This window comes from Hemiscyllium ocellatum, chromosome 9, assembly GCF_020745735.1.
Source record: "Hemiscyllium ocellatum isolate sHemOce1 chromosome 9, sHemOce1.pat.X.cur, whole genome shotgun sequence".
Lineage (NCBI taxonomy): Eukaryota > Metazoa > Chordata > Chondrichthyes > Orectolobiformes > Hemiscylliidae > Hemiscyllium > Hemiscyllium ocellatum.
In genome coordinates, this window is record NC_083409.1 from 289125 (window position 1) to 297808 (window position 8684).

An 8684-nucleotide genomic window follows, 5' to 3' on the forward strand; every position below is an offset into this window, starting at 1 on the left:
AAGGCATTTAAACAGTCTTTGGGTAGGGTTATGGGCAAGAATTGGGATGGTGTTGGTTCGATTGGCTTCAGATTGGGTCTACAGGTTGTCGCAAAATCGAAGAGAGAAGGGGCTGTATTGCGCTGTCGTTTTCTGTGTTCTAGTGGGTATAAATATGAGATGGAAGAGGAAATACTTAAAAGATATTTCAGGAGAAAATTTACTACACAGAGCATGGTGCAGTTATGGAATGAGCTTACAGGGGAAATGGTAGAGAAAAGCACAATTACAACATGGAAAAGTTGGGCAGCTACATGGGGAGGAGAAGGTTTGAAGAATACGGGTCAAATGCAGGGAAACGCAACTCGTTCATGGACTCTGGTCAGCATGGACTAGTTGGGTTAAAGGAACAGTTTCCGTGCTGCATGGCTCTGTCTCCAGTTATTGGAGGCGGAGACTACCAAGGTAAGGAATGTTGTAAACACTGAAGCAAGTTACAGCGATAGGGATGGTAGTCCGTCATGCAGTATATTTCAAATATGCAGAGGGACTATTGGGCTGGGAGGAGGTTACAGAGATAGGAACTGTTATTGGAGTTACATATTATTGAAAACATAGACATCTGGAAAATCTGGAGAGAGACACAGAGAGAGAGAGAGAGAGAGAGAGAGAGAGAGAGAAAGCGAGAGCAAGAGCAAGAGTGAGATACTAAGTGATATCACCAGAGTCCTGGAAGATATCACGAACACATAAATGTGTTGGAAGAACAGGTTTTGCTTCATGATGCACTGGTATAACCGGTTACAAATGAGCAACCTATGAACAGGTGAAGTGATGGCCTCGTGGTATTATTGCTAGAGCATGTATCCCCAACCTCAGCTAATGTTTAAGGGATGCAGGCTGGAATCCCACCATCAGAAATGCTGGAATTTGAAATCAATAATTTAAAAAATAGTAACTAACAATCCACAAATAAATGTGAGACCATTGCTGATGTACAAAAAACCCAAACACTTGTCCTTTAGATAAGGACATCTGCCCATCCTCACGTGGTCTGCACGACGTACCCACAGCAAAGTGTTTGCCTCTCAATTACCCACTGAAATGGCCGAGCAAGTTACTCAGCTCAAGGGCAGCTCGGGCTGGGCAAGAAATGCTGGTCAGCCAGAAACACTCACATCCCATACCTGATTTAAAAAAATAATCCATTGGGATGGTTCCAGTGGAACCGTGCTGGGAACAGTGTCCTAGCTGATCATGTTGGTAGGTTACGGACAGAGCTTTCAACTGACAGAGAGATGCAGGGACAGGGTTCGGGTGAAAGGAGCTTGCCAAATCCAAAGAAGAAAGGTGTAGCATCGGAACAGCATGGGAATGTGGCTGAAGGCAAGCAGTAAAGAACAGGATTGTACAGGGTTTAACTAAAATTGAATATCAGTGAATAGATTCGTGACGGAAAATTGTGGGAAAGAGTAAGTTATGTTTTATTTTGAATAGACAACATCGCTGCAATAAGGTAGATGGAGTTAAGACTCAGATAAAAGAGATTTAGACAACAGAGAGTCATGGATGCAGGGTGAGCAAAAAATTTCAATGGTTCACAATCTTATGCAAACTCAGGCAAAATGGGTAACACTAACAATAATGGATAACGAAGGCGAAAGCATTTCAGCATAGATCGTGAAGTAGAGTCAGTCTGAAAGTAAATACTGGCTACTACTTGCCAAGGACACAAGCAGCAGAACACTTTTAGACAACGAACAGCATTCCATAACCCATCACTGCATTAAACAGGAACTCATGGGAATTGTTAAAAAAGGCTTTGGGATAATTGAGTGAAACATCAGCAGCATGTGCTGCTGATAAACATGAGCGTGCGATCGATATCAAATCAGAAAACGAATAGCCGCCGAGATTGTGAGCACGGGCAATGTAGGCATTTGCTTTGAAAGAGCGACTGCGTGGGTCGGTTAGCTCAGCTGGTTAAGGCGTGGTGCTAATAACGCCACGGTCGTGGGTTCAATCCCCACACTGGCCAGGTGAAGCACGTGTGTCGTTAGCTACCCTGTGCCAAGGTTCGTCTCGGCTTTTAATTTCACCGCCTGCAAGAACTTGTCACGTGATCGATTCAGATGTGTATTCATTCGAAAGCCAGTCATCGCTGTGTCGGAGCCGCAACTCGTTGGTCCCATGCCGGATCTCAGCTGCGTTTCTGTATTTCCAAACAAAGTGAACCACAAAATCACTAAACAGAAAGCCTCGCCAGCGCAATAAAACATTTGACAGGGACAGATGCACAACTCGATCGCCGTACCCATGATGACTCTTGGATGTTGTCTGCAGCAAATCAATCTGTCTCAATTGTTTTCACAAAGAAATGCAAAACATGAAATATATGCAGTATTAAGTCGACCTGGCACAGTCTCGGAGGAGAACCAGAGGTCAGGCTTCAATTGAAATTAAAGATTCGTTCATCTTATTTTCCTGGATCTCTGTTACTACTTTTCACGCGACTTCCAGAGGGAATTCATTCGCTTGTTCACCTCTTATGCATCGACACTGGAGTTATCATATCCCCAGCAATATCACAGAGCCATTAATGGAAGCGAATTACTGCAGATGCTGGAATCTGAAACCAAAAGAGAAAATGCTAGAAAATCTAAGCAGATCCGGCACCATCTGCAAGTAGAGAAAAGAGCTGACGTTTCGAGTATAACTGACCCTTTGTTAAAGATTTTAAAAAAAGAAGAATTAGGGAGCTATTTACACCATGCTGAGAGAAGGTGAGTCAGGGCTCCAGATGCAAAGATGACAGAGCACGGAGAGATTAAAGGGTGATTAGGAGCTGCGAATGACCAAGGCTGAAGACAGTGTTATGTGACAAAATATGTGGGGGATGTGTGAAGCAGACTAAATGAAAAACAGGGGAGAAGCGTAGCAGAGCGGGAAGAGGAGAGGCAAAATGTATTGACAGAGTGGGAAGCGACAGAAAGAGAGACAATCAAGAAATAAAGAGTACAGAACAATGAAAGAAACACAAATAAAAAAAGTAATTAAAATAATTGAAAATAAAATTATCTGAAGCTGTTTGAATTTAACAACTTCGACAATTTTCCTTCATTATTTTATTCATCATTTTTTATCATTTCACCTGCAATATCATAGAACCAATAGATATGGACAGCACTGGAAACACAGTTTTTGATCGAACTCGTCCATTCCGAACAGATATCCTCAACTGATCCAGCCGCGATTGCATGCACTTGCCCCATGTCTCTCTAAAGCCTTGCTATTCAAATACACGTCCAAATTCCTTAAAAGTATTGGAATTGTAACAGTCATCACCAGCTCGTCTGGCAACTTATTGCAGACACGCACCATCCTCTGCATGAAGCCGTTGCTCCTCATTGCTTTTCGAATTCTCACCCGCCCACAACAGATGTATACCCTCTCGTTCTGCACTGCCCCACCAAATGAAGATTGCATTAGAAATATGTGATATTGAGCAAAACATGCAAGTGTTTTCTGCGCTGTTGCTGACACCAAAGCAACTGCCTCGGTCGGGAGCAGAAAGAATCCATGGATATCCAGTTTGAGTTGGTTCATGTCTCAGCGGTAGTTGGAAATGAAGAGATTGTAGGTAGGTAATAGGACAGCACGGTGTGTCCTGTTGGATGGAGTGCATTGGAGGTGGGCAATGGGATCCTCGGAGGTTGGCGAGTGTCTACATTGTGAAAGTAAGCTCGTGGGCGTCAGAAGAAGTGTTCGATGTCACGGTGTGTATTAAATTCATTAACCCTTAGACAGAGGGGGATAAATTTGAGGCCTTTCCTGAGGACTGGTCATTCATCCTCCTTCTGGGTGAGGTCAGAGAGAATAGTGAAAACTCGCCAAGACTGGGAGCTGGGATCTTCCGTGGTGTGGAGCTTGGGGAAGAGACCGAGCCTGTAAATGGAGTGAGTGTGGTATTAGGAGGAATGGGCGTGGAGTCTTGAGCAGGGTGGTGTTCCCCTCAGGTTTCTGGGGACGGGGATGCTGACAGTGGGACCTGGGGGGTGTCAGCACAATGCAGGTGATTGTTGTTGATGGAGGTGGACGTGGTGGCAAACACGGCAGTGGGGGCCGCTGAATTCAATAAGTGTGTGACATCAGCGATGATCTGAGGGGCGGAAGTGTTGTCACTTGTGGGCAATGAGGAATTGTGAGGGGCGTAAATGGCACTTACTTTATGTTAACCAATAATTTCCTGTCACAAATCTCTTTGACAATGTCGTATTTTAATTAAACTCACTCCCTTACAGTTTCTCTGTTTTGGTGTTCATCTACATCTCCATGGTGTTCCAATATTTCAACCTTTCTCTTTGGACTTCCGAATTTCCATTCACCTCAGACCTGTCCCCCTCCTCATCTGTGTCCGTTTATAGCACACTGCATAATCTTGGTACCAGAGGAACCTATTCCAATAAAATTGCTCAGTCTTCCCTGCGTACTGGTAGCAGTGCTCACTGGTCAGAACCACTTCTGATGATACTATTGTGTGATCCTGATACATTCCTGCACTCTGCTGATGTCACTCAGTCTCTCGCCATGTGATATCCCTCACTGTGTGGGTTTAATTACTGCCTCTGTCAGTGTCTCTCGCTCTTGCAGGTACTCCAGATCCTGGGCCAACAACATTCTCCAATCCAGAGGGAAGCAACTGCACAGGCCATTGATGGAGATTGGGATTTTCCAGATCTCTGTGGGACTCAGTGCCATTCTCTATGTGTTGCCTTGATTGCATTAGAATAATTTCCCATTCTGTCTATTTCTCTGTCTCCTGCAGGTATTTTTGATGTCACTGACTCAGCAAAATTCCCAATTCCTGTCTCGTCGATCAGCACATTGAAGATGGTTGGTCAGCCAGAGACAGATGGAGAGTGAGATCTGGAGCCTTCATTAAATCCTACAGCCGGTAAGATCACTCACGCAGTCAGCAGCACAGGGAGGGGTTCATGGGCTTTAATTCAGAACCTGAGGACATGATGTTGGAACAATGCTGGGCAAGGAATATGACAAAAATCTCAGGCTTCATTATCACCACCTTGTCTGTAAATTCATCTGTTCCACAGAACCCTCCCTATGTCGGTCAGTTTCTCCACTGTCTGTTTCATAGATACCACCTTCCCCTATCTCTATCAGCCCCAACAACCCAGTTTATCCCTGTCAGCTCCTCCTACCAGTACAACTCTTCAAGTTTCTGCCGTTGCCTTTAATCCTGGGTTCTGTCACATCTCTCCTTAACGGACGAAAAACAACTCTTCAGTTCCTGAAGCCATCCCGGTCAGTGTCGTCCTTTCCAGACCAGAAAAAAGACCTCCCTGTATTTGTGAAATTTTTGAACTCCTACTACGTTCATGACCTCTGTAACCTTCCCGTCATGACAAGAAAAAATCTCTCTACCTTAATAACCTCCTCCAGCTGTTAGACTCTTCCTTGTCTCTGGGCACAAAGCAGAGTGACCCTGCTTCTCTCATAAATTAGTTTCTGCATTTCTAATGATGACTAGGAACTCTTCCTGTCTCTAGAACGCACTCAGTCTCTGTAAACTCTGTTGGTCCCGAATGATGTAATTTCCTTCGGTAACTACAAACCTTTATGCCTTTAATTTTCTCCAGACGCAACCGCACAGCTTATTTCTATATCCTCCATGAGTGACAGAATCATACAGATGTACAGCACGGAAATAGACCCTTAGGTACAACCCGTCCATGCCGACCAGATATTCCAACCCAATCTAATCCCAACAGCCAGCAGCCAGCCGATATTCCTCCAAACCCTTCCCATTCATATACCCATCTAAATGCCTCTTAAATGTTGCAATTGTACTATTCTCCACCACTTCCTCTGGCAGCTGTTTTCATACACGTACCATCCTCTACGTGAAAAAATTGCCCCTTAGGTCTGTTTTCTATTTTTCCCCTCTCAAACTAAATCTATGCCCTCTAGTTCTGGACTCTCTGACCCCACGGAAAAGACTTTTGTCTATTTATCCTATCCATGCCCCTCATAATTTTGCAAACCTCTGTCAGGTCACCCCTCAGCCTCCGAAGTACCAGGGAAAACTGCTCCAGCTTGTTCAGCTTCTCCCTATAGCTCAAACCCTCCAACTCTGCCAACATCCTTGTAAATCTTTTGTGAACCCTTTCAAGTTTCACAAAATCTTTCTGATAGGATGGAGACCGGAAGGCCACAAAATATTCCAACAGTGGCCTCACCAATGCCCTGTACAGCCGCAACATGACCTCCCAACTCCTGTACTCAATACTCTGACCAACAAAGGAAAGCATACCAAATGCCACCTTCACGATCCTATCTACCTGGGACTCCACTTTCAAGGAACTATGAACTTGCACTCCAAGGTCTCTTGGTCAGCAACACCCCCTAGGACCTTAGCATTACGAGTATAAGTCCTGCTAAGACTTGCTTTCACAAAATGCAGCACCTCACATTTATTTGAATGAAACTCCATCTTCCACTTAGTCCAATGGCCCATCTGGTCCAGATCCTGTTGTCACCCTCTTCGCTATTCACTACACCTCCAATTTTGGTGTCATCTGTAAACTTACTAACTATATCTCTTAAGCTCGCCTCCAAATCATTTATGTAAATGCCAAACAGTAGAGAGCCCAGCAGTGATCCTTGTGTGTCTGCACTGGTCACAGGTCTCCAGTCTGATAAACATCCCTCCACCACCACTCTCTGTCTTTTACCTTTGAGCCATCTCTGTATCCAAATGTCTAGTTCTCCCTGTATTCCATCTTGCTTATCAGGCTCCCATGGGGAACCTTGTCGAATGCCTCACTAAAGTCCATATAGATCACGTCTATCAATCTGCCCTCCTCAATCTTCTTTGTTACTTCTTCAAAAAACTCAATCAAGTTTGTGAGACATGATTTCCCACGCACAAAGCCATGTCGACTATTCCTAATCAGTCCTTGCCTTTCCAAATACATGTGCATCTTGTCCCTCAGGATTCCCTCCAAGAACGTGCCCACCACTGTGTTTAGGCTCACCAGTCTATAGTTCCCTGGCTTGTCTTTACCACCCTTCTTAAACAGTGGCGCCACTTTTGCCAACCTCCAGTTTTCTGGCACTTCATCTGTGACTACTGATGATACAAATACCTCAGCAAGAGGCCCAGCGATCACCTCTCTAGCTTCCCACAGAGTTCTCGGGTACACCTGATCATTTCTTGGGGATTTATTTGCCTTTAACCGTTTCAAGACATCCAGCACTTCCTCCCTTGTAATCTGGACGTTTTGAAAGATATCACCATTTATTTCCCTGCAGTCTATATCTTTCATATGCTTTTCGACAGTCAATACTGATGCAAAATATTCATTTCGTGGCTCCCCCGTTTTCTGCGGCTCCACACAAAGGCCGCCTGGCTGATCTTTGTGGGGCCCTATTCTCTCCCTAGTTACCCTTTTTTCCTTAATATATTTGTAAAAACCCTTTGCATTCATCTTAATTCTACTTGTCAGACCTATCTCATATCCGCCTTTTGCCCTCCTGAATTCCCCTTAAGTGTACTCACACTTCCTTTTTACTCTTCCCAGGATTCACTCGATCTATGCTGTCTATACCTGACATATGCTTCCTTCTTTTTTCTGAACCAAACACCCAATTTCTTTAGTCATCCAGATTTCCCTATACTTACTAGCCTTCCCTTTCACTCTGACAGGAACATTCTTCTATGGACTCTTTTATCTCATTTCTGAAGGCTTCGCATTTTCCAGCCGTCCCTTTACCCGTGAACATCTGCCTCCAATCAATTATCAAAAGTTCTTGCCTAATATCTCCAAAATCGGCCTTTATCCAACTTAGAACATCGACTTGTAGATCTGGTCTATCCTTTTCCATCACTGTTTTAAAACAAATAGAATTATGGTCGCTGGCCCCAAAGTGCTCCCCCACTAACACCTCACTCACATGCTCTGCCTTATTTCCTAAGAGTCGGTCAAGTTTTGCCCCTTCCCTAGTAGGTATATCCACGTACTGAATCAGAAAATTGTCTTGTACACACTTAAGAAATTCCTCTCCATCTAAACCTTTAACACTATGGCAGTGCCAGACAATGTTTTGAAAGTTAAAATCCCCTACCATACCTACGCTATTATTCTTACAGATAGCTGAGTTCTCCCTACAAGTTTGTTTGGCAAATTCCCTTTGACTATTGGGGCGTCTGTAATACAATCCTAATAAAGTGATCATCCCTTTCTTATTTCTCAGTTCCATCCAAATAACTTCCCTGGATGCATTTCTGGGAATATCCTCCCACAGCACAGCTGTAATGCTATCCCCGATCAAAAATGTCACTTCCACTCCTCTCGTGCCTTCCTTTCTATCCTCCCTGTAGCATTTGTATCCTGGAAAATTAAGCTGCGAGTCCTGCCCATCCCTGAGCCATGTTTCTGCAATTGCTATGAGATCCCAGTCCCATGTTCCTGACCATGCCCTGAGTTCATCTGCCTTCCCTGTTAGGCCCCTTGCATTAAAATAAATGCAGCTTAATTGATTAGTCCTACCTTGTCCCTGCCTGTCCTGACTGTTTGGCTCACTTCTGTTCTCAGCTGTACCCGTTACAGATCGAGCTCCCAAAATCCTCCCTGTGATTGTTACCACGTCCCATCCGTGCATTCCTCCAAATCCCTGTAAAGTCC

General features: G+C 44.4%; 1 non-coding gene across 1 annotated transcript; it reads left to right on the forward strand.

Moving 5' to 3' along the window:
• The first annotated feature begins 1943 nt into the window (after positions 1-1943).
• trnai-aau (transfer RNA isoleucine (anticodon AAU)) lies at positions 1944-2017 on the forward strand. The gene has a single exon. It is a non-coding gene; the product is annotated as a tRNA-Ile (tRNA).
• The last annotated feature ends 6667 nt before the right edge of the window (positions 2018-8684 follow it).